Here is a 27,573-nt window from a genome sequence, read left to right as displayed (position 1 = left end):
ATTGTCTGTTGAAGTAGAGTCTGTGATCAAATACTGGTTGCTCTTAGTCTTTCCCCAGCTGGTACTGATCATAGCCAGGTACAGTGTTCAGCTAGTTCCTTTGAGTACACCTGGGTAAAACTTCCACCTGTTCCTAATGGTGAAGCTCGGCAGTTACTTTCAGAGCCAAACTCTAATTTTTGTATCTGCTGTGCATTATTAATTATGCTGAAGCTCAACATTTACTAATTTGTACAGAGCTCTTATTCCAATCTGGGTCATGGGAAATCCACAGTCATTTTTTTGGTCACCATCCTACAGTCTGGAGTTGGAGATCCCTTCAAGGGATCCTGGTGAAGATAACTGGGCCAGTTAGTTCCCACAGCTCCATCCAGACCCTGAGGGTCAAGGAGGCAGAGTAAGTCACCAGCACCCAGAGAGATCAAGTCCTAACACGTTATTTCTCCCAATATTATCCTCTCTTTTACCAACAGATCTCAAAAGACTACAATTTAATTCGAAGACAAAGTGGAAGGAGTAGCTTTTTCTAATTGAGTGAAAAGTTCTGTGACTAGATTCATTCCCGTGTGGTTCTTAAACCCTGGATTGTATTTGTGCTACATTTGATTTCCCACCCCAGAATGTAAGAAAACAATTGTATTAGACACTATAAAAGCATTGTTCCGTTCTGCAACTAGATGGTGATGTATGGAGAGCATTGTGAACATGCTTAATGCCACTGAATTATGTACTTTAAAGTGATTAAATTGTGGATTTTATGTTACAGATCTTTTACCAAAGTAAAAAAAATTGATAAAAAAACCCAGAAAGCACTGTGTTACATTCAGGCATGAAAAAGCAAATGGCACTTGCTTCTGATGGTGTCTAATAGCTTCCAGCTTGACCTCTGCATGCTGGAATGGTTACCTAGTTATTCGTCATTAGTTTTTATTTTTATCTAGTGACATTATAAAATTTTGACTTACATGTAGCATGACAAATAACTGAATTTCTATATATTCATGATTTTTATTCATAAAACAAGTGTCCATTGAGATTTACTGTAAATGAGACACTGTACTAGAGATTGCTGTAAAGGCAAAGATGAGTCAACAAGACCCCTGCCCTCCTGAGATTTGCCTTCTAACATTAGTGAGAAAATGTTTGCGAGCCTTCCATACACCAGGCACTGCCCAGGCAGAAGGAAACAAAATGTAAGACACAGTCATGTCTTTCGAGTGGGGAGAGAGGATTTAACACATATTCTACCAGAGTGGGAGCGAAGGCATTTGAGGACACAGGCTTTAGATGGAAAAAATCAGGGATAAGACTGGTTTCCAGACATCATGGCCTGTATTGGGAAGCGCATGCAACACACAAACATTCACGGCTTTAGGCGAACCTGGACGCCAGCAGTTCTAGGCTCTATTCCCTCACTCAGTGGTTTATACAGACCCTGGGAAAATGCAAGCACGATGCTCACATTTTTTTCCCCAGATTACAGTTCTAGTTAATCCAGTTAGCACAGCACCAGTTATCTGACATCTCTATATATTCAGTAACAAACCCCAAGGGCTAGGCTATTCTAGGACTTCTACACACCCGTCCATTAACAGGACTAGCTCTGTGACCTTGTATGAGTCATTTCTCTTTTCTGAGTTCTAAAACAATGGAATCAGGTGCTGCAAAGATGACTATTTCTGTACTGATGTATCTTTCCATGTGACCCAATACTTTAAATGTAAGGATTTAGAAAAATACTTGATACAGCTGAATGTTTCTTTAAGATTAATAATAAAAAATCAGCTCTGCTACACTGGAAACTTGAGTGCCAAGGGATAAGTGGTATCTAATAATTAATAAAAAGTGGTTGTGAAGCATTTTGCAAATATAAAATGCTAGATAATTTATAAATATTTAAATAGTTATTAAATTTAATATGAATATTACATAGATTCCATTTTGATTTTCTATGCCACTTTATTGCCTCAGAGTGCTTCACTGATATTAATTATGTTACTGTTGGTGTTATTGCTGTTAATTGTATGGTTTCTGGAGGGGTATATCCCAGGTAAAGAAGAGAGGGAAACTGGGGTGATAAATTAATTGTAGGATTTTATTGCTGGAAGGAGTTATTCTCTTCTGTTGCAGTATATTTGAAATTTGTCAGTTAAGGGCCTGGTTCATAAGTTTCTGTCGTTACTTAGATCTGGTTTTGACTTTGCTTCTTCTGATCTTATTTGCTGAATTATAAACTCCTCCAAGTCACACAAGACTTTATTCAGCTTTGCATTCCTCCAAAGCTTCTTAGTGCAATGTCTACTTGACTGCTTCAAAAAATACTTGCTAAACCTTGAAAGAGAAGAAAGCTAACACAGTAAGTGCTCACAGGTCCTAGTGGCTCCACTTCATAACTCGGGCAATGTTCACACATTCTCAAGGAGGCAAATCATCCCATTTAAGAGATGAAGAAACTGATACCATGGCTGACCAAGGAGAGTTCAAAAACGTATCCACCTGGTAAGTGATGGCTCTAACTCCATTTGATGCTAAAGTGCTTGCCTTTTCTCATCGCTTAATATGTCCACAGAAACTCAACAATTAATGAAGAGGTAGAGTTGTTGGGAACAGGAGTTTGTAAGGAATTATTTCATTTTAAAACATCATTCCTAATTGAGGGTTAGAAAAGGCTTTGGAAACTTGACAAAGGAAAGAAAGAGGAAGCAGCAATGAAGGAGAAGGGGGAAACAATAGACCCTGCAAAGCAAGAAAACATTGAAATACAAGGAATGCTGCGAACACTTGGCTGCAGAAAAGAAGACAGACCGGAACTCACAGACCACTTCAAGGTAGTAACTTGTGCAGGGTTGGGAGGGAAGATCATCAGGAATAGGATTTACCTAATACCCCAGAGGCTTAGTTGTGGAGGTGTGGTGGAGTCTATAAGCAAAACCACAAAGCAAGCACAGGAGAAAGTAATTGGCTTTGCTGATAAGAGGCGAGCAGGAGAGCTGGCTGCAGGTGGGCCCAGTGATAAGCAGAATGTATGATGCTGTGAAGCCTTGATTGGAATAGTTTAATAAAAGCATGTGACTTGCCAATTAGAAGCTAGAGGTAAAATATGATTCTGCTGCTAATTTTGCATCCAAGTAGAATTATACTGTGATCAGGCTAATAGAATGGCATTGAAAATCCATCAGCACTGCATGGGAGACCCACTATCTAGCAAGCAGCTGAACAGAAGCAGTAAAGCATCACTATCTCCACCCTACCTGGCCCGTGAGCGGCTCATGCGGAAACAAACTTGTGCAGAGGCAGCTTGAGAAGGGGAATAGAGGATCCCCAAGGTACACAGGAGGGTTCCCAGGTGGCACAGTGGTAAAGAGTCCACCAGCCAATGTAGGAGACATGGGTTCTATCCCTGAGTCAAGAAGATCCCCTGGAGAAAGAAATGGGAAGCCACTCCAGTATTCTTGCCGGGAAAATTCCGTGGACAGAGGAGCCTGGTGGGCTACAGTCCACGGGGTCACAAAGAGTTGGACATGACTGAGCATGCACATGAGGTGCTCAGGAAAAGGGTGCAAGCCTCACCACCCAGTCCCAAAGAATCCCTAGCCTGCTGGGAACTGGGTACCTCTGGATGCACTGTGCCCTGAGGGGCTCCTGGGGGACTCTAAGAGCAGTTCTTCTGCAGCCTTCCAAGTGTCTTGCCCTGCAGGAATCCCGTGCCTATTGGAGGCCCCTCTATGAAACGAGGTCCTAGTGTTTCAGACCAGGAAGGTCCTGCTGGAGATTTCTCTAACTAGGGTCAAGCTTCACTTTAACTCCAGTAATTAAGAAAGAAAGAGAGCATTCAACAATATATAGAGAAACTAGTATCTGAGTGTACATATAAGTGATCCAACCTGATTTAAAAAAAAAAAACAAAACAAACAGGATATTCTTTTCTCTTCTTTGGCACGAGTTAGGATTCTCTTTTCTCCTGACTCCCACCACTGCTCTCTTCTGTACTGTCCACACTGGGACCTGGATTAAAAGCTGATTTACATCTGTTGTGTGCCCTAATTTCCCAAGAGCGTATGCATGAATTTACAACAAAGGAGCTCTCCTTTTATTTCCATGAAATGCGGTGCACGGTGTCATTCAGCAGCTAGTGACATGTGGGCTAGCAATAATAAGGCCTTGCCTTTTGAAATAATGTGTGAAGAGTCCATATTTAACCGTTCTTCCTATTCAAATGAATTCAGATATTGAGATCATACTGTTGAGCATCTGAACTCTTAAAGCACCATGCAACCTGAGGTGCTATCCTGGTAGAGAAGCCGCTGCCTTTTCTTTGAAACAGAAACTACTTAGCTGGTACTGAAAGAAAGATTAACATGATACAAACCACACCCAACCCACAGGCCTCCTGAGGCTTTGTACTGATACTGCTTTTCCAGTCTCATTCTTTAAGCCAGGCAAATACCAGCCTAATTTCCACTCTAGTATTCAAATCCAAGTAGGTAAATTAACCCTGCTGTTTCTCCCAAGAGGTGATAATACTTGCTTGATTTGGAAATACCGAAGTGAAGACCTTCTCATCCATTAAACAAGAACACTGAATTTCTTCTTTCACATCTCAACAAAACTGAAAATAGAAAACTTTTCTATTTTTTTTTAATCAGAGAGCATGCTGATTGGTTCAGACTGTTTTTAGCTCAAGTACATTTACTAGCAACAGAGATGTACGACATAGGAGGACCATACTCAAGTCCTTGAAGTGTTCTGACAAGGAACTAAATATTTGAGTCTTTATAATAATCGGATGCTGATGTTGCAGGCCACACCTCTGGCCAGTTCTTGGGAGGGGTTGCCAAGTGAGGGTCCTTGACTTGATGCAGAAAAGAATTTGAGAGCAAGCCATAGGAACATGAAAGCAAGTTTGTTTAGAGAGATACACATTCCACAGACAGAGTGTGGTCTGTCTCAGAAGGTTAGAGTGGTCCTGAAATATAGGGTGGTTAATTTTTATGGGTAAGTTTATAGGGTAATGAGTGGGGGAAATAGTCTAGCTATCTTGGAGCAGGGGTGAGAGTTTCCAGGAACTGGGGTGACCCAGGAGTGACCCAGAAACTGGGTCACTGCCCACTTTTTGGCCTTTTGAGGTTGGCCTTGGAACATCCATAGGTGTCATTCAGCATGTGCTATTATATCACAGTGAGTGTCTAATGGGCTCCAGGTCTACTAAAATGGAATCATCCCCCGTTTGGGCCTAGGAGGTTCTAACCAGTATTTCTGTACTATCTTCAACAGTTGTGTCATCCTGCTCCCTTCCCTCCTGTCTCATTAATTTGTACTTTATTGATTCTGTAGCATAATTGACAAGAAAGCTAATATGGTTAGTTCAAGAGGTCTAGTTGCTACAAAAATGCTTACTGAGTAAATGAATGAATTAAAGTAATGCATAAAATAAATGTTAAAACAATACAAATTCAAATGAGTACTCTTCCACATAATCTTCCCTCTTATATTTTATGGAAGTAATAATTGTAACCATTATCACTCTTGATAACTGATAATTCTTGATAACATGAGCATTCCTCCATATATATTTTCTAACATATATAATAGGTCTCTCAAAGACATGCATGATGTTATTCAGTTGTGTGTGATTCTTTTCGACCCTATGGACTGTAGCCTGCCAGGGTTCTCTGTCCATGGGATTCTCCAAGCAAGAATACTAGAGTAGGTTGCCATGCCCTCCTGCAGGGGATCTTCCAGACCCAGGGACTGAACCAGCATCTCCTGCAACGCCTACATTGCAAGCAGATTCTTTACCCCTGAGCCCCCAGGGAAACCCCTCTCAAAAATATTCATGTCCTAATCCCTGGAACCTGTGAACTTTACATGGTAATAGAGATTTTGCAAATGTGATTAAGTTAAGGATTTTTAGATGAGGAGATTATCCCTGATTATCCCAGATGATCTGGATCTACCAAATTAATCACAAGGGTCCTTAAAAGTGCAAGAGGGGGGCAAGAGAGCCAGAGTCAGACAGGAATTTGAAGATGCTACACTGGTGCTTTTGAAGATAGAGGAAGGGACCACAAGTCAAGGAACTCAGGCAGCCTCAAGGACAGAACCGACACTCTTAACCCATCATATATTAGTCTCTAATGCATAATGGGTACATGACCCATTGTGCTAACATTCTTTATCAGGAGTTATATTACTGAACTCAGGTTCAGCTCATCGCTGCTCAAAAGCCAATAATTAAGAGGCAAGTGTCAGTAGAAAGGAAAGATGCTTTAGTCAGAAAGGCCAGCAGTCTGGGGAGAAGGTGGACTTATGTCTGGAGATCATCTCTGCAGATTCTGTCCAGTTATTACCATTTTTAAAGGGAAGGTGGCGGAAGAGAATCTCAGCGAATCATCCAGGTAGAAGGTTGGGTTCTGCACTGTTGTCTATTGTGTGCAGACTGGCTAACTCTTCAGCTGTTATCTTCCCCATGTGATCTGCCTGCAGGATTGCTTAGGGTGGCTGTTGGGGTTAGAAAGCTAATCATTCTTTAACTACTTCTTTCTTCATTATTCTTTTTATCTAGGGTAAGAATCAACAGGTTAGACAAGGCATGGTGTGCATTCAGGGGAATATTAGTCAGGAGTTAGCTTAAATTGCCTGGTGATCTCATTCCTCATAATTAAGTTCTTTCAAGGTTAGAGGGAAGTAGAAATGGGCAAACAAGCAGGGAGCAGAGGCACTGCTCTCAGTTAATCGGCCACAACTTATTTGCATGACATGTGGGGTGCTTGTTCATATTAAGGTTCCCTCCATTCCATCACAATTGTCTCTTTGAAACCTTCTCACTGATAACAATAACTCACATCCTAATCTTTATCCCAGAGATGGTACATCTACAGCTATGCAGAAAAACAGGGGGCAGAGTCAGGGTTTCACCTTGTCTCTAAAGGAGAGAAAGTTTGCTGCAAGCTGTCGCACCAAGAATGACTTCATTAAGTCCTAATTCAAGCTGAGTTAGAGTGCTGGGTGCCCTAGTTACTGAAGCAAAAGTTATTGTGGACAAAATTCAGTTGCAGATACAAATCTTGAGTTTAAATGTAACAAACATTAAAGAACAAACAAAAAAACAAATGGTTACAAAAATTAGAATGAGCTTTCAATTAATTCTTCCCTTGATTATGAGATCCTTCATTGTAAGGATTATGTTCAAGTTTAAAATTCTCAGAAGCTAGTGCAGTTTACTGAATTTAGTAGAAGTTAAATGTTCATTGTAGACTGGTCATTGACTGACTATACCATCAGAAATATATCTCTTATGGACATTGTTTCATTGCTCAGCAGTCTCTTTTGTAGGTTCTGGGATTTTCCCCATTAGTCTTGACAATATAGCTCTATGACTCTCTCAAATGACATTTTCAAGGCCAGTAAACTGACTTCTGCAATTTTCTTTCTTAGAAGATAATATTAGCATGTCTGCATGAGTTAATGTGTTTTCATAAGGATCCTCTAGGATAGAGCAAATTGTTCAATTTGGTTTTAATAGAACAATAAATAAATTAGGAAAAAATATCCATGATAAATATAGCAACTGCCCCAGTATCCAGAATACTCAATCAGTAGTGACAAGAATGGCCTTCTAAAATACAAGCTCTTTCTTATAAACACTTATAAATCAACAAAACTCACAGAAAATTATTAGAGCTCTCCAACATAAAACTTCTTTTAGGAAAATCACCATAACATTTAAGCCTGCAAGTGTACAGAAGGTATTAAAGAATTAGCAGGCAACCATACTAGATCCTGCTCTTAGCTGAATTTTATGTCAACTGGGGCACATTTTCTAAAAGTAAATATCTACATATACACAATGGAGTATTACTCAGCCATTAAAAAGAATACATTTGAATCAGTTCTAATGAAGTAGATGAAACTGGAGCCGACTATACAGAGTGAAGTAAGCCAGAAAGAAAAACACCAATACAGTATACTAACGCATATATATGGAATTTAGAAAGATGGTAACAATAACCCTGTATATAAGACAGCAAAAGAGACACTGATGTATAGAACAGTCTTTTGGACTCTGTGGGAGAGGGAGGGGAGGATGATTTGGGAGAACGGCATTGAAACATGTATAATATCATATAAGAAACGAATTGCCAGTCCAGGTTTGACGCAGGATACAGGAAGCTTGGGGCTGGTGCACTGGGATGACCCAGAGGGAGGGTACGGGGAGGGAGGTGGGAGGGAGGTTCAGGATGGGGAACACGTGTACACCCGTGGCAGATTCATGTTGATGTATGGCAAAACCAATACAATATTGTAAAGTAATTAGCCTCCAATTAAAATAAATAAATTTAAAAAAAAGTAAATATCTATCAACTATCCCTGATTTAATATCAACAAAAACAACGTGTGTGATCAGCTGGAAAGAAAAAGTTCAGTAAGTAAGACATAGAGCTTAGGTCAAGCTTCTGCTGTGTCTTCTTGTCTATACTTTACTTGAAGGAGTCCCTCTATGTGGTTTGACACAGGTTACGAATGAGCAAGCCAGCAGGCTTGAGAAATTCTGAAGACGTTTCACATAGGATCCATCAATTGCTCAGAGGAATGATAAGCCAGGTTCAATCGTGGGGCTGCAGAGAGTGGAGGTGAAGGCCCACTCAAGTCCTTCTGCGGTGACACTCTGCTCTTCCTCCTAGATTTCCTCTCTCAGTTCGAGTCCTATTCTCTTTCTCCTCGGTTCTACTTTTCTAATCCACTCTCCTTCTTTTCATCACTTGTCTTACCCTTCTTTATTTTCACATGTATTTTTTTTTTTCTGTCTGCTTTTCTCTTTGTATTTAACTGGACTTGACCAGATGTTGATGTATATTTTTATGACATGATATTCATGCAATACAGGTTTAAATGCTTTGCTTTTCATCTTGTCAGTGGGCAAGTTGGACATTCTATGTATGTTTTTCCTCTCTAAAAAATTATTTCATTTTAAGTTCTTCAACACTGATCATTTTCTGTATATTGTTCTTCAAAGACTGGGTTTCCATTCTGCGGTCGACAAATGCTCCAGTGTGCAAGCTTTTCTTCAGTTCCCGCACCTGCAGAGACGTGGCCCAAGTGACCTAGTATTTCAGAGGGAGAAGGAGAATGTGGCAGAGAGAGAAAACTGCTCTTCAAAAGGAAGCCGTCGTTAAGCTAAGATGCACAAAGAGCAATTGTGAATTTGTGTTTAGGGACCTAGAATTCTCACCACTACCCTGATGGAATATAAAGGTGAGAGGTATTTTACTGATGTGCTTTTCCTTTAAAATAAATTGCAGTGTCTAATGCTAATGTAAAAACATGATACACATTTTCAACTCCATTTAGATTTTTTGTTACTGACAAAAATAGAAAACTCACTGATGCCCTAAAATATCTCCCTGTGGTTCAGGCAATATCTTCTAGGATAAGTTTTTCATTATGAATTTCAAACTCTTGAAAGCATTAAAGACAAAGGCCCCTCTATTCCAATGGGAATGTAGAAAATATGAATAAATCATAACACTCTGATGTTAAGGCATTACTAGAGGTCAAGTGGACTTCAAGCTATGTGGCAGCTTCTTTTCTGATATTTTAATAGAGTTTCATTTCTCCTAAGAAGGATAAAAAATTTTGCATCCTGTATTATTTTCGGATGAGGGATACTCATTTGAATTAATATCAAGATGCATCCCACACAGAATTTTTTAAAAAACCATCAATCTGCCATCTTATCCACATTATTTTGTACCTTCGGGCTCTTGATGTAGTTTTTATGAACAGGATTCAAATAAATTGGCTCTTTTTCCTTAGTGGTTTCTTTAATTACTTTGTTATTATCCAAGGAACTGGCTTAATTTAAATGAACATTGTGTTCCTGCTACTACTATCCAGAGAAAACACAGACTCAGAACATGCTGTTTTGTAGTTAAAGTGTATTTCTCTGCATGGGATGCCAGAATCTGGCAGTTCAATGGCATCTTCCTGTTTTATATAAAGAGCAAATTCAATCCATCTTGTGAAATCACTGACTTCCCCCAAACACCTATTCATTTCACTAGCTACAATGAATAAGTAGTAAATATATAAAGCAATGCCTTGCTTTAAGTAAATCAGATAACATTTCATTCAAGACAAGCAATCCAGCAAGTGTATATAGCTTTTTTTACCAAAAACATCTGTATAGGAGGTACTTTTTAAAACTAATTATGGGCCGATGTTATCATGAGTGATCCAATGCCCCTCCCCTCAACTTCCCAGATTTTGACACTACACAGACTCTTATTGAACATGTATTTGGAACCGAGATGTTTGCAAAGGTGCAGGATTCCCTCCCTCTTCATAGCTTCGATCCAACAAAAGTATAGAACAAGTTTCAGAGGAACCTAAAATACATATACATATGTATATAAACATTAAGATGCTATAAGTATTTTACAGACACCATGAAAATGTAAAATTGCATTTCATTTCCTGAAATAGTTTTCAACCCCAGCTCCATCTCTTTAACTAAAGCCATGTGTGAGGAAAGCAAGGTTAATCTTCGGAAACATTCGGTTTGGGCTATTGACTAAGCCCCTACAGAAATCATGGCCTTTCCCCTGTTGCAGGTAGAATGGAGATCAGACATGCTCATTTACCAGCAGGAGAGCCAGAAAGGGAGCAAAGTAAGGCGGGTTCCCTGCCTGTGCCTAGGCAGCAGGCTCTTACTGTTTCGTTTCACATCTTTCACCTGAGACTGTACACATCCGTCATACCATGGAGAATGGAGTCTTATTTTTTAATATGCAACAAGTAAGCTAAAACATGACCCTTTGCCAGAGGTGGCATTTCCTGTGATGCCAGGAGAGTTGGTACATGCCCTTCAAATGATGGCAGGGATGGCTATTGGAGGGAAGAAACAGTGTCACTAATTGTAAGCTTCAAGGTCGGACTAGAGTGATTATAAAAGCTCACCTTCTGAAATCGAATACACCTAAATTTAAACTTTGTTATGTGATCTCAGCTCCTGTAGGCGTTACTTTCCTCATTTCTGAAATGGGGATATGTGCAGTGCCTGCCTCTTCAGATGGTATTGCGGGAATTCAACATGAAAAGGCACCTGAAAGCTTTGGCATGGCTGCTGGCATATACTGTTCAACGTCATCACCATTACTAAAGTGGGCTCGGAAACTTCTCGTCATGCCCTGAAGCAAACTGTCTGCTATATAAACCCCAGGCATTTATCTCCTTAGTTGCTGCTGCTGCTGCTGCTAAGTTGCTTCAGTCGTGTCCGACTCTGTGCGACCCCAGAGATGGCAGCCCACCAGGCTCCCCCGTCCCTGGGGTTCTCCAGGCAAGAACACTGGAGTGGGTTGCCATTTCCTTCCCCAATGCATGAAAGTGAAAAGTGAAAATGAAGTCGCTCAGTCATGTCCGACTCTCAGCGACCCCATGGACTGCAGCCTACCAGGCTCCTCCGTCCATGGGATTTGCCAGGTAAGAGTACCGGAGTGGGATGCCATTGCCTTCTCCGATCCCCTTAGCTAGTGTTTCTCAAAAGGTACTTCTAGGACTGCCTGTATCAGACTCTCTTAGAGTCTGTACTGTTGTGAACAGTACAAATTTCTGGCCTCTGCTCCAGACCCCAGAGTCTCTGGGTGTTAAGTTGGGACACTCCACTTTTAACAAGCTTGCTAAGTTTGAAAACCACTGCCCTAAATGAGGTCACCTCTCAGCCTGTTCTCCAAAGCTTATGAGCTTGACACCAAGCGCACTTGACCCAGACAGCTAGTCATTACGGACACCTGCTGGGTCCCTTTTCACACGAGTACTTAATTCAGGTACGGACTTAATGAGAAAGCAATGTTAATGGAACAAGCTCTACTAAAGTGCTGTGCCCAGAAACTCCTGTACCTTCCTCTTCCAGCCTTCTGTAGCTAGGTCATTTTATGTACCCACCTCTCTTTCCTTCTCTTTGCCCGTAAATCCTGCAAACCCTTCACATCTAGCTCAGGGCCATTTCTTCAGGGAAAGTGGCCTGACCACCATTCCTTTCTTCCATTTTTGTATTCCTACACCAAATAGCACCTGTAAACGTTTACTGGCTATTAACCATGCGGTCCCGTTTGTACCGTTTTCTAAAGCTGGCACTGTTACGTGTGCATGCCTTCTGCATATCTTTGTCTCTCTCCCTCTCTTGTGAAGATATAAATCTCTTAAAGGCAAATGCTCTGTGTTAGATTTCTTAGACTTCTCAGTTGTCTTTGAGGACTGTGCATAGGGCTCTGAAATTCATTTTCTGGAAATATCTGTTGAATGGGGAGGTGTGTCTCGACATGTACACACTTCAGGTTTTCCTTGCAAAGTGTTGAGAAATGGAAGACTTGATGTTTCCTCTGATTAATCTTAACAATAATAAGTAGGACAGCCAGGTAGCACGTTTCCTGATATAAGGACATGGGAAATCTACAGCATCACCTACAAAACATCCTTGCTTGAAAATTTGAACGTGAGTCTAAAAAAGTCTCCAGATTTACCAGTTTAGAGAAAATACAAGGGATGGAATAATAAGGTAAACTCCACCATACAAAGTTATCAATCAAATTCAGAGAATTGGAGGTGCTGTGACAACTGATAAATCAATGACATAGAAAAAAAGTTTGGGGAGGAACTGCTAACAAATAAAAGGGACTTTACAGAGACACACTACGGGCAGTATGCTAAACTTTTAAGATAATGAAGGAAGTTTAAATGTGGACTGGGCAATTCAATGAAATGAATAATTGCTACTAAACTTTTAGGTGTGAAATGGCATGGTGGCTCTATTTTTATATGCTTTTATCAGTTAGATATGCATGCTAAAATATTTACAGGTTAAATGGACTAGTGTACTTTAAAATATTCCAAAGGAAAACGTGGCGGGGACAGGTGAAGCATGATTGGCAAAGTGTTGATAGCTGTAGAAGCCTGCTGATGCGTACATGAGGGTTCATTATTCTAGCCTCTCTACTGTTGTATGTGTTTAAATAACAAAAAGCTTCAAAAATATTTGGGCAGAAACATACCTCATACTCACCCTTTCCAATGGAATGAGAATAGAAATGCTTGTTTTGAATGTAAAAGGTCTTGCTTTCAAAACAGAGAGAAATTTTTTCAGAATATTTAAAATTTATTATTTATGTTATACATTTATATGCTGACTTGTTCCACAAAGGATTTGAGAAGGAAAGTTTTTGGAACGGATATAATTGCTGCAGAAAGCATTGTTTATGCATTCATTCATTTAGGTCACTTAGAGGAGGTTTCAGCACCAGGGGTCTCTGGTTGCAAGTACAAAGAGAAGATAATAATCTAAGGGACCCCCTCACCTGGATGATTTTCCCATGTCAATCAGGCAAAAGCTTGATTGAACAGATGGGCCTTAAGCTGTGCCCTGAAGGCCAGCCGACTGTGTCAGAGCAGAGGGCAAAACAAACCAAGTCATATGCCTTCCCTGCAAGATCTTTTCATCCTGGCAGAAGCACATCAGTGAAGTACAGGCATTAAAGCCCTGGTTGGCTGATTAAAAATTTATTTCACTGCTACTTCCAAAGAGGATTTGAAGTAGTGTCACAGAAATATATTCTCTGGGCCTTCTGCCCCAAATCTGGGGGTGGGTGGGGGGAGTAGAGGGAGTGAGCTACATGACCACAGGAATGCCTGAGCTATGTAGGCACAACCAGAAAGCCAAGATCTTTCTCTCGCTCCAAAGCACCGGAAAATGCTTCAAATATTGAGAGTCAAGACAAGGTTGAGCTGTTTCTTAAAGGTCCAGAATCTAGACTTGATTAGTTTCCCAGAAATTGAAGAAGACAGCTCTGAGCAGCTACTGTTTTAGAATAAACCATTTGAAATTCCACTATTTGACCAGGTTGCCAAAGAAAGACAATTTCACGGGGCTCCACTTAAGAATATAATTGTCAGACGGATTATGGTATGATTGTTAGGAGAAATAAAGACAAGAAAAGACACAAAGAAGAACTAATAGGAAATACTGACAGTAAGAGAGAAAACAGACTGTCTTTCTTTGTTTTGAGGCTGGGTCCTTGGGACTATGATTAAATCATTAACAGAAATTAGAGAAGAAATCAGGACTGAGATGAATGGGATAATAAATTGATTAAAGATATGTTGAATTTGAGATGATAGCAAAATATATAGGTAGAAACATTTCTACCTACATATTTGGAGAGATGAAAAGTAATTCCTATTTATTTTATTTTTAATTAGAGGATAGTTGCTTTACAATATTGTTTTGGTTTCTGCCATACAACAATGTGAACCAGCCATAAGGATACATATGTCCCCTCCTTCCTGAACCTCCGCTCCACCCTCCCACCCCATCATACCCCTGCAGGTTGTCACAGAGCACCGGGTTGAAGTCCCTGTGTCACTCAGCAACTTCCCGTTAGTTATCTATTTTACGTATGGTAATGTAAACATTTCAGTGTTACTCTCTCAACTTGCCCCACCCTCTCCTTCCCCTGCTGTGTCCAAATCTCTTCTCATGTCTGCATATGGGTTCATCACTACCATTTTGATAGACTCTGTATGTGTATGTGCTGCTGCTGCTGAGCTGCTAAGTTGCTTCAGTCATGTCTGACTCTGTGCAACCCCATGGACTGCAGCCCACCAGGCTCCTCCATCCCTGGGATTCTCCAGGCAAGAACACTGGAGCAGGTTGCCATTTCCTTCTCCAATGCATGAAAGTGAAAAGTGAAAGGGAAGTCACTCAGTCGTGTCCGACTCCTAGCGACCCCATGGACTGCAGCCCACCAGGCTCCTCCACGCATGGGATTTTCCAGGCAAGATTACTGGAGTGGGGTGCCATTGCCTTCTCCAAGGTATGTGCTAATATATGAAATTTGGTTTTCTCTTTCTGACTTACTTCACTCTGTATAATAGGCTCTAGTTCATCCACCTCATGAGAACTGATTCAGTGTTTTCCTTTCTATGGCTAACTAATATTCCATTGTGTATATGTACCACAACTTCTTTATCCATTCATCTGCTGATGGAGAAGGAAATGGCAACTCACTCCAGTGTTCCTGCCTGGAGAATCCCAGGGACAGGGGAGCCTGGTGGGCTGCCGTCTATGGGGTCCCACAGAGTCAGACACGACTGAAGCAACTTAGCAGCAGCAGCAGCTGATGGACAACTAGGTTGCTTCCATGTCCTAGCTATTGTATAGTGCTGCAACCAACATTGGGGTACATGTGTCTTTTTCAGTTATGTTTTTCTCAGAGTATATGCCTTGTAGTGGGATTGCTGGGTTGTATGGTGGTTTTATTCCTGGTTTTTAAAATAATCGTCATACTGTTCTCCATAGCGGCTGTATCAATTTCCTCTCCCACCAACAGCACCAGAGGGTTCCCTTTTCCCACACTCTCTCCAGCATTTACTGTTTGTAGACTTTTGATGATGGCCATTCTGATCAGTGTGATGTGATATAACATTGTGGTTTTGATTTACATGTCTCTAATAAGGAGCGATATTGAGCATCTTGTCACATGTTTATTGGCCATCTGTATGTTTTCTTTGGAGAAATATCTATTTAGAGCTTCCTCCCATTTTTTAATTGGGTTGTTTGTTTTTCTTATATTGAGTTGAATGAGCTGCTTGTATATTTTGGAGATTAATTATTTGTCATTTGTTTCATTTGCAGTTATTTTCTCCCATTCTGAGAGTTGTTTTTTCATCTTGTTTCCTTTGCTGTGAAAAAGCTTTTAAGTTTAATGAAGTCCCATTTGTTTAAGTTTATTTTTTATTTCCGTTATTCTAGGAGGTGTGTCAAAGAGGACATTCCTGTGAATTATATAAAAAGGTGTTTTGTCTATGTTTTCCTCTAAGAGTTTTATAGTTTTGGCCGTACATTTAGGCTTTTAATCCCTTTTGAGTTTATTTGTGTGTGTGGTGTTAGGAAGTGTTCTAATTTCATTCTCCTACGTGTAGCTGTCAGTTTCCCAGCACCACTTATTGAAGAGTTGTCTTTTCTCCATTGTATAACTTGCCTCCTTTGTCAATGATAAAGTGTCCATAGGTGCGTGGGCTTACCTCTGCACTTTCTATGCTGTTCCATTGATCTATATTTCTGTTTTTGTGCCAGTACCATACTGTCTCGGTTACTGTAGCTTTGTAGTATAGTCTGCAGTCAGGAAGGTTGATTCTTCTGGCTCTATTTTTCTTTTTCAAGATTACTTTGACTATTTGGGGTATTTCGTGTTTCCATACAAATTGTGATATTTTTCTTTCTAGTTCTGTTTAAAATGCCATAAGTAATTTGATAGGGATTGCACTGAATCTTTAGATTGCTTTGGGTAGTAAAGTCATTTTCACAATATTGATTCCTCCAGTCCAAGAACATGGTATATCTCTCCCTCTGTTTGTGTCATCTTTAATTTCTTTCATCAGTATCTTATGTTTTTCTGCATAGAGGTCTTTTGCCTCCTTAGCTAGGTTTATTCCTAGGTATTTTATTCTTTTGTTGCAGTGGTGAATGGTATTATTTCCCCAATTTTGCTTTCTGATTTTGCATTGTTAATGTATAGGAATGCCAGGAATTTCTATGTATTAATTTTGTATCCTGCACACATGCATGTGTGTGTGTATATATATATACACACATATATATATATTCATTTTATGTATATATATATATGTGTGTGTGGAAAATGAAAAATAAAAGGGAACAAAATAATAACAAAGAGTAAAAAATAAAATAAGTTTAATAAGCTAATAGAAATAGTAGAAAAAATAAGAAAAGATAATAATTTGAAAACAAGGGAAGTCAGAAATAAAGCTAGATGCCAATAGTTAAATATGACGATATTCATGTATGTTCACCAAGGAAAAGAATCTAAGAGAAAAACAGAATTCCTGGACTAAAACACAATGAGTTAGAAGTGGAATTCAGAGAATGAGCTTAAGAAAGAAGATTCAAGGAATCAAGAAAAGATCATATCATGGTGACTATTGAATACAAAGCTCATAATACACAATATCTCCAGAGAATCCAAGTATGTTGAATAATGCAGTTCAAGGTCAGTTATTTCCCAGTTGACTCAGTCTGACCTTCTTGCCTTCATGATTAGTTATAATTTGTCTATTTGTTCCTGTGAGGATAAAAGTACAACTAAACTGTTTCAGCTATGGCATTGGGGGTTTCTAGAATCATTCTTAAAGTAAATGTTTTCTCTCTTAATTTCTTTTTCTTTCTTTAATTTTGCATTCTTTCTGGACATTAAATGCTATATTTTTTCTTATGAGTATTTCTAACCCTATGGTAAGTAATATATAGCAAACTGAGTTGCCAAGAGGAGGTGTTTGCAGGCCCTTCCTGCCCTACCCTTCACAGGGCATGGTTGGTTTGGAGACTGTCAGCTATATGCGGGGCTGAGCCACTGAAGCCTCTGGGACATCCTGACCTTTTCATCATCTGTGTATCTGCATAGCTAGGTCTCAGCAGAACTTCTGTGATCATGATAGCCCTCATTTTCAAGGAAAGTTTTCTGTAAGTTAGAACAGGGCTATGGCATCTGGTCCCATCACTTCATGGCAAACAGATGGGGAAACAATGGAAACAGTGACAGACTTTATTTTCTTGGGCTCCAAAATCTCTGCAGATGGTGACTGCAGCCATGAAATTAGAAGATGCTTGCTCCTTGGAAGAAAAGCTATGACAAACCTAGACAACATATTAGAAAGCAGAGATGTTACTTTGGCAACAAAGGTCCATCTAGTCAAACCTATGGTTTTTCCACTAGTCATGTGTGGACGTGAGAGTTGGACCAGAAAGAAAGCTGAGCACTGAAGAATTGATGCTTTTGAACTGGGGTATTGGAGAAGACTCTTGAGAGTCCCTTGGACAATAAGGAGATCAAACCAGTCAATCCTAAAGGAAATCAATCCTTATTATTCATTGGAAGGACTGATGATGAAGCTGAAGCTGAAGTTCCAATACTTTGGCCACCTGATGCGAAGAACTGATTCATTGGAAAAGACCCTGATGCTGGGAAAGATTGAAGGCAGGAGAAGAAGGGGATGACAAAAGATGAGACAGGTGGATGGCATCACTGACTCGATGGGCATGAGTTTGAGCAAGCTCTGGGAGTTGGTGATGGACAGGGAAGCCTGGCATGCTGAAGTCCATGGAGTTGCAAAAAGTCGGACATGACTGAGTGACTGAACTGAACTGATGCAGTATGTACAGTGTTTCCAGCCCTAGGAACTACTTAAGTCCCAGAAAAGATACACATTTTGAAGATTCCCTAGGTTTTCATCATGATTTAGAGAGATGCCATTGCTTAGGTTGTTACTAGTAATTTGAAATTCTCCTTTGCTTGACTCTTGCTGCCAGGACACAAGAGGACAAGAGAGAACAAAGGGCAAAGACTTTGCTTTCATTTAACTTGACCTCTAATTACAAAAGGCCCAGCAAGTCTTCCTGAATGACTTAAGCTGGCTTCTCATTCCACCTGACCTCCCAGCAAGAAAGATTTCTGGTTGAACACCTGGACCTGGCCCCAGCAGTTCTGGGCCCAGTCCCAGCCCTGGCACACCTCTCAGCTGCACGTGTCTTGAATTCTGTTCTCTTTTATATAAATATAACCACCCAAACTGGAGAGAGAGGCTGAGATGAGAGGAAACTAATGGGCCTTTTGGAGTCAGTGGTTCTCAGGATGCCTGGGAATTGTCTTTGCCTAATTAGTTCTGCCCCATTATCAGTGTGGATAACCTAGAGAGCATCATGATTGGTTTGACAAAGTTAATGGATGATCCGCCATGAAAGCTTGATCACCAAGGAGCCAGCCACGGTTCCAGCTGGAGGCTGAACTGGGCTTCAGCCTTTCCACACATCATCCCACAGTTCTTGTGCCTGTGCAGTGATCCCTCTTGCAGGAGTCTTGAGCTTCTATGCTCCACAAAATATAAGCAATCCTCATTTTTCTCCGTTATGCTAAGCTCCTATGGCCTACAGCTAGCTAAATTTGGAACAAGCATCACATTGGTATTTCAAGATTCCCTCTCCCCCCACTCCTCAGCTCCTATTGCCAGATAGACAACAGACAGTTAAATATCATTTAGCTTCAGGCCATGCCTCTGAGATTTGTTCATGACTTTAGTGTCTGACACAGTAAGAGACAGTGCTTCCCAGATCAACAGTACCCTAGGATCCTGTGAATAGGGGTGGCTTAGAGAGTTCACTTCTGTGAATTCTGAACTTTGTTGGATTTTGCTACCTGGCTCCTCTGGACTTGTTTGTGGTTATGAGTGTGACTGATAAGCATATCAAACAAATGCCACACAGATCCTGGGGTAGCTCTGTGGTAGCAAGATGATAGAGGGAGAAAAAAAAATAGAGCGATAGAGCAATGGATGTCTACGAGCAACACTATTTTACACATTTTCTGCTTATTCCATCAGCCAGCATTTATGGAATACATACCCTGTGCCAGGCACTAGTCTAGTTCCTACAGATAAAAAAGTAAACTAGAAAGAGCACTTTTCCTGAAGGAGATTTTATGGTCTAATGGGGAAAGCAGGCCCGTGTCTTATGTTTCTGCCATCCCCTCTCCATTATTCCAGACATACCATTTACGGGAAATGGAAGTAGGATAAGAAGTGGCTCTGGTTTCTCGACACACAAAGGAAAAAAGATTCTCTGCTCAGTTTTACTCTGGCAGACTGTCTGGAGCGTTCAGCCCTGGGATAAATCATCTTGCAACCATAGTGGCCAGGCTGTGGCTTGCATTTCCACCCCATGTCTCTAGCTTTGATGTAACTGTATACGAAGTCCAAGCACGGTGTAACAACTCCAAGAAGAGACTATCACCGTGTCACCAGGCATGAGGAAGATAGACCTGAAATGGTCGATGCTCTTCAGAGGTCTGGAGACTCAACTCAGATTGACAAGGGCAAACGTAGTTAATGAGCTGAAAAGGACTGAGGTGGTGTGGTCCAGTCACTGTTGGGATATAGGAACTCAAATGATGTTAGCAGTCTTCAGAATGTCTATATCCCTTTGTCCTGTAGTCCTTCATATTTACTCCATTTTTGAGCAAGATCCCTAAACCACTTGAGGTAAGATGGCTGCTAACAGCTCCCACCTTATATCCTTCAAGTGCCAAGTCAGATAGAAAAAAGTTTCCTGCAACTCATCCTCAGCAGTACTTTGAACAAAAGTTTGATTCTTCTCTTATTGACATAAATTTGGTAACACTCCTAAACCTGAGTCAATCATTTTGTCCAGGAAATAGAGTATATTCATTTACTGGGTCACATGACCAATATGAAGGAAGAGCTGTTCTCAGCATCATCCAAAACCATGTAGAATAGTCTCCCAGAGGAAAGTAAAGGTACCATTTTCAGAAGAAAGAAGGATAAATATTTTGAGGGAGGAAACACAATAAAACAAAAAATACCTATAAATGTCAACTCTAAGAACTTTGATTAGGTGTATGCCAAACTGGATTTTCTGTGCTTATTTTATTTCCCCAAAGCAGGAAATACATGGGATATTTGTGTAAATTGAAAAATCTCATCAGAAGAGAAGCTTTTGTTTTTTTTCTCAAAAGAAAAGGAAGAGTTGATATTTCAAAATTCATGATAGACTTTCAGAAACATGAAACCTAAGGACAAAAGAGAAGATGTACATTGAGGGCAGAAGCCCTCAGTCTTAGGAAGACCTGAGACAGGTCACTGAGGCAGGCTCAAAGCAGGGACCCAGTAAACAGAACTGGATTGCCATTGAGGCTATCTCTTAGACTCAGCCTAAATGTGAAAACTAGATCATTGCTTTGTCACTGACATAAGTGTGATGAGGGGCTGAGAATCAAAGGGAGAAGGTCAAGGTCGGTTCTGAAAACATCAGTGGGGTTCAAACAACGTATAGCTGACAGTTGCATTTCACAGTTTTATTTGATGCACATCTACTGGAATAAGGACAACCCAGAGGGATGGGGTGGGGAGGGAGGCGGGAGGGGGCTTCGGGATGGGGGGAACACGTGTACCCGTGGCTGATTCATGTCGATGTATGGCAAAACCACCACAATACTATAAACTAACTATAAACTAATTTAATTCTCCAATTAAAATAAAATTTGAAAGGAGACGATGTAAACATATGCACACATGTATTTCTTATATAACTCTGATTCAGTTTTTCTTACAGCTCCAGTGGGGAATCGGAGGTCTAGGTCTTTGCAATTGATGAGACACAGACTCTTAAGTCTGAGTCCAAGTCTATGAAAGCCTTCTGGTAGGAGAATCCTACTCTTTCTTCTCAGTGAGATGTGATTGGGATCAATTATCTGTATCTGAAGTCAGGGATGACCTATCAGCAGGTCACAGAAGTGCAGAGACCTAGTTCCAGGCAAGCAGTATATAAGCTTCAATAAGAAGAAACTTCCCATGTGACCTCAGGAATGCTGCTCCTGAGGGCAGTGGGCACTTGATCTGACAATAATTCACAGACAGGTCCTACTGGCGGTGGAGGCAGCCATCTGTCCCAGAATCGTCAGCAGCCACAGTTTTCTTCTGTTAGCAGCCTTTGCGTTGTCCCTGGCTCTTTCATATCTCAGAAAACTAAGAATAGCATCCAGCCCTCAACTGCCCATTCTTGTCTCAGGCTCGAAGCTACCTCTGAGAAAAGTTGAGTCCGTTTCTCTTAGAGTTCTGGTAGCTGGAGGATGCAGTTAATTCCCCAGTTCTTTGTAACACAAGCATCAAGTCAAATCAAGCTGTGCCACCAATCTTGGGTACTCCATACCATCCACGGCATATCTTTAAGCTAACTTATTAAAGAGTACCTTTGAGATCATTTTGGTAGTATATGGCACTGTAAAGTCATTTGGAAAATGAATCCTCAATAAAGAAAAAAAATAATGACAAAATTACTGATAATATAATTTTCACAGGATTTTTCTCTTTTTCTCTTTCTTAGTCTCCCTAACTCCCAGCCTCCCCACACAAATATTATTTCCTCATTTCCACCAAAACAACCTATACACCACCAGGGAGCAGAGCCACAACTTCCAATGCCATTTTTACCATCACCTCTTGGATGGGACCTCTGAGGTGAGATACCACCAATTCGACCCAGGAAACTTATTCCAATTCTCCAACCTCATAAAAACCTAAAGCTGGTAGCAAATTAAAACCTGCTGAAGCAGATCAGACGAGGGGCCCTTCCTGTAGTTAGTTTCTGGAGCTTTGACTCGCCCACTAGTCTCAATTCCTCTTTAAGGTCCAGCTGCGAATCACCTTGAGGAATGGTTTTCCCTCACATAGATAAAATCTAAAACAAAATATAAAGTGCATTTTGGATGCACATGCCTATAAAACTGCTTTTTCTTTCATTTATAATTCAGGGAAGAGTATTCTCTGAAGTTAGTTCGAGAAATATTTTTGGTAGTGAGTTGCCTGTGAAACTCTCCCCAGGACCAAGTTCCTTTCTGATTTATGTAGACACTGGAGGAAGAAAAAGATGAGGACTCTCAGCAGTGCCAGGACTGACAGCCATTGAGGGTTTTGTTATCCACCTTGGGAAATAGTCAGCTGTGTTGGCAGAGTAGAAAAAGTTTTTTTTAATTTTTGATTTGTTCAGCAACTTCTGCTAAGTGCTAAGTCACTTCAGTCATGTCCGACTCTTTGCAACCCTCTCGACTCTAGCTCTCCAGGCTCCTTTGTCCATGGGGCTTCTCCAGGCAAGAATACTGGGTTGGCTTGTCATGCCCTCCTCCAGGGGATCTTCCCAACCCAGGGATCGAATCCGCATCTCGTGTGCCTCCTACATAGGCAGGTTGGTTCTTTACCACTAGCGCCACATGTTGGCAGGATTGGAGAAAGATGTTTGTTTGTTTGTTTGTTTTTAATTTTGACTTTTTCAGCAACTTCTGAAAGTGAAAGTGAAGTTGCTCAGTCATGTCTTACTCTTATCAATCCGGTGGACTGTAGCCCGGAGAAGGCAATGGCACCCCACTCCAGTACTCTTGCCTGGAAAATCCCGTGGACAGAGGAGCCTGGTGGGCTGCAGTCCATGGGGTCGCTAGGAGTCAGACACGACTGAGCAACTTCACTTTCGCTTTTCTCTTTCGTGCATTGGAGAAGGAAATGGCAACCCACTCCAGTGTTCTTGCCTGGAAAATACCAGGGACGGGGGAGCCTGGTGGGCTGCCATCTCTGGGGTTGCACAGAGTCAGACACGACTGAAGTGACTTAGCAGCAGCAGCAGGACTGTAGCCCACCAGGCTCCTCTATCCATGGGATTCTCCAGGCAGGAATACTGGAGTGGGTTGCCATTTCCTTGGTAACATCAATTCAAATGTGGTTCACTAATTTAAAAAAGATAAATGCCAGAGTTATTATGTAATCTATCAAATGAGATCACACACTTCTTCCCTTTTCTTTATAAAGAAGTCACACAGTTGATATTCTCTAAATCTCTCTTTTCTCACTTTGATTGAAAAACGAGAGTATTATTTTGCCCTCAGTGAAGTAAACCATCATCCAGCCTGAGATGGTTAGGTGGGATAGAATGAACAAGTAACTTGCCATTGTGGCCTAATTATTTCTATCTTATCTACCCTCAATCACTACTATACTTTAGTACTTGTAGCCAATGCATTAAAATAAAATCTGTCATTTTCTTAAACAGTAGACACCTCCAAATTATAAAGGTAGGTTTCCAAAATGTAATAAGGTATTCAGATTAGGTTTCTATCATAGTCACTGAGAAAGTTCCCAGATTTAATAGTTTCTGACGCTGAGTAGGTATTTGGGAAATATCTGTTGAGTAGTTGATCAGCCACAGTCTCAATGTCTGGTGAGCCATGGAGGGACTGCTAAGAGTATAGTCTCCTCAACAAGGCACTCCAGAGGGTGCTTGATGAAAACTCTCTGCAGAGGAAGCTTAGGAATCATTTGGGGAAAATCAGAGCATCAAGGCCCCATAATGGCAGCCACTTATTACTGTAAAGTCTCTCTAATTTCACCCCAGACTGGTGTGGCTTTAGAAATAATGGGCTGCAAAAGAAAAGAGATAGAACGGACCTTTCTTCCTCCCTACCAATAGACAGGTTGTCAAAGACATGTGTGTGCTATGCTGCTTCAGTCATGTCTGACTCTTTGCAGTCCTATGGACTGTAACCAGCCAGGCTTCTCTGTCCATGGGATTCTCCAAATGAGAATACTGGGGTGTTCTTACCATGCCCTCCTCCAGGGGATCTTCCCAACCCAGAGATCGAACCTGTGTCTCTTACATCTCCTGCATTGGCAGAGGGATTTTTACCACTAGCGCCACCTGGGAAGCCATCAAAGATACTTTCTGTTGTGTTAAAAAACAAACAAACAAACAAACAAGGTAGATATGTGTCTGCCTCTTCTCCTGAAACACTGGAATAGTCAGTGCCCTCCCAACCCTACCCTGGTAGCAAAGACTGGGATGAGGGCTGTTTGGGCTTATGAAATACCATAATGGTGTTCTCCACTTAGCGATCTTCCATTTATCTTCTTACCTACACCCACCAAAAAGTAAAGGCCAGGTCTGGTATGCAAATGTGTCCAGTTCAAAGCCTGCCCTGTGAGACCTTCTATGCATTTAACATTTCAGAAAAAAAATGCACTTAACTATTTGCTAACCATTTTGAGCATTTAATTTTCAACTTACTAGCAGACTCCTACCATAAGTCCTTAATGAGCAAAGCTTTTGATTTCTAATGATCAAGCGAGTAGAGGCACATCAGATACTGATCTTCTTAAGTCCTACTTGACATATTACAAAAAGCAGATACAGTTCTTCTGAAACCATAGTCTGTCTTTCAAGCTCACCAAGGAGTGAGGCTCAGCCAATGAAAGTCATCGAGGAAACTATAGAGTAAGAAAGAATAGGAGAGTAAGAAGAGAGGAATCACAGCATCAGACTTACTGGACGTAATCTAAAGCAGAAACATTTTCCCATACCTGGAGAAAATGCCTCACTTAAAGGACCCAAACTGTGGTCACAGACACATAGATTAAAATTTTAGGTTCCAACACTTTCTATTTTTGGATCATTTGTCCAATGGCCTGCTTTTGGCTGGACCTAGCTTGTCAGAAAAAGCCTTTTACACCCCTCTGTTTAACCTGTTTCAGCATTAAAGAAATAATAGTAGTAAAGTTTTGGCTTAGATCTAAGTGGAAGCTCTTTAGTCTGTTTAGAGGCAAAGTCGGAGAGGGTGGGCACGAGTGGGTGACCACGATTGGAGCAGGAGGAAGGTGGTGCAAAATGAACCTTAAAGGTCGGAAACCTCAGGAATTGTCGGTCTCAGACACGTGCTGTGCCAGGTTGGTGACGCATGCGCCACTCAGGATGGTGGAAGGACTCCCAGTGAATCACCACAATGGCCTCAACGAAACCCATGCACCCTTCTGCGACGCGCCTACCACCCTCTCATGTTATTTCCTGCCACGAAAGGGCTGGTATAGGACAAGCTTTGAAAAATCATACCGTTGTTGTAGAGAGAATACCGTGGACAAGAAATGTTAGCGCTGCGGGGAGGAGGGGGCAGAGGGGAAACATCTGGGGGCCATACCTGACGCCGTGGTGGATTTATTCCTCACTGAGCCTGCTGCTGTATCACTTTACCCTTCCCGAAAATGGAGATAAAGTGCTCACTTATTATACCTCACCAAGGCAAGCTTCATACATTAATGTAAAATATTTTGAAAATGTCACATAAAATCTCTTATAGAAATACAGGATGTTACTAGCTATTCTTTCTCTGGCAAAGATATATTAGACGGGGGATAGTCTCCAATAGGAATGGAATTGTAGTTTCTAGCCCCCCTTGCTGGACAAGCAATGTAAAAACATCAATTCCTTCACCTTCCAGCTGCACAGCAGATGTTAGTGGGAGAAAATTTGGGGCAGAGCAATTGGTCTGGCTCAGTGTTAGAACTGTTGCTCACAGTCTTATTTTTGGAGACCTCACCGGGCCCCCATTTCTGCTGTGGATACTTAGGCGGGAAGACAGCCCTGCTTTCCTCCAAGTGAAGAGAAGAGAAATAATTAAGCTCATTGATAAACAATAATATATCACAAATTTTTTAAATGCACCGTGGTATTTCCACCACCACCCCTCCCCCATGGCATTTTTACAATTTGTGAAATTTTATAACCACATTCAAAAAAACAGTCTCTACTGGGATGGCAGCTTGAACACAGTAGAAGGAAAAGGATGGAAGGCAATCACGTCTAACCAAAAACAACGGGGGAGCAGTGAGTGCAGTCAGCAGGACGTAATTACTGGGACGGAAATGTGTGGCGAGGATGTTGCACCTTACCAACCCACGTGATCTTAGAGGCCCTTGCCTCCCCTCGTTGATAATGACGCAGTCACACCCGGAAAGAGAGACTAGTGTAGGATGATTCTAACAGGGGCTCTCCTCTCTTCTCTGCCACCTTCTCGCATGTCTAAAAGAGGTTAGCGAACCGCACCTTTGAAGGACGTTTGGAAGGCAGCGGACGCAGCTTGAATGTCGGGTTGTTGTTTTTTAATGGACTTGTCAGCAGCCATGCTCATTTGCAATAGAATTCCTTTTCTCCCTTCCCCTCTCGAAGGCTCGTGTTTTCCCAGTGCTGTGCCAATGCTGAATAATTTACAAGGGTAGAAAAAGAAAACTGTCACTATCGCAGTCCCAGGGCTCTCCACTCACTCAGCTGTCACATGGTCAAATGTCACCGGTGCCATTATTTGTGAGGGGTGAGATTAACGCCGTGCGGCGCCTTGCCTCCTTCCTTTATCTATTGTTAATGGTACTGAACTCCAGTGTGTGTGTTTTTTAAAGAGCTGGTTGCCATTTCTTCAACAAATGTCCCACCTAAGGAAATCCAAAGAACCGACTCCTCCTTCCATCTCACTCTTTCATCCCTGTTCATCTGTTTCCTCTTATCTGGCATTTCCACCCACAGCATAAAAATACAAATTTAGTTAGAACTCTATTCAGAAAAAAAAATGCCAGTGTTCAAAGTGATCCCAGTTGCTTTAGTTCTGTTCCTTATTAGGAAAGAGAGAGAGAGAAAGGCCCTCCGGTTGCAGTGATCGGGAGTCTCAGAGAATAACAGAAGGAGCCAAGGAAAGATCCCCTGCACTTTGCAGAAGAGGAATCAAGGCATGGCTCTCCAAGGAATTACCGCAGGGCAGAAATAGGAGGATTATCATATTTTTTTCCTTACCAAGAGGGTAAAATACCAGCATTAGTTATATACTACAAAAGGAGGAGAAAGTATAACCAACATTTAATTTTAATGTAATAGAGAAAATAAATACCATATAGTTAGAGGCTGATATTTACCTGTGAATAGTTATTGCCGCGTGCTAAGCAATGGTCAGGAGGGGACCTATCCCTGATTGAAGAGAGGCTTTGAAAATAATGATGTAGACATTTTAATAGTTCCTATCTTTCAGTGTCTTGAATATGAATATACCGAAATACTAGTGATAGTTAATTCAGTACTTAATGAGTGCTCTAAATGTATTATTTCTCTTAATTCTTGTAAATATTGCTGCTATC

This window comes from Bos indicus x Bos taurus, chromosome 14 (assembly GCF_003369695.1).
Source record: "Bos indicus x Bos taurus breed Angus x Brahman F1 hybrid chromosome 14, Bos_hybrid_MaternalHap_v2.0, whole genome shotgun sequence".
Taxonomy (NCBI): Eukaryota; Metazoa; Chordata; class Mammalia; order Artiodactyla; family Bovidae; genus Bos; species Bos indicus x Bos taurus.
The sequence above is the reverse complement of the archived record's forward strand: the minus strand, read 5'-3'. Positions refer to the sequence as shown.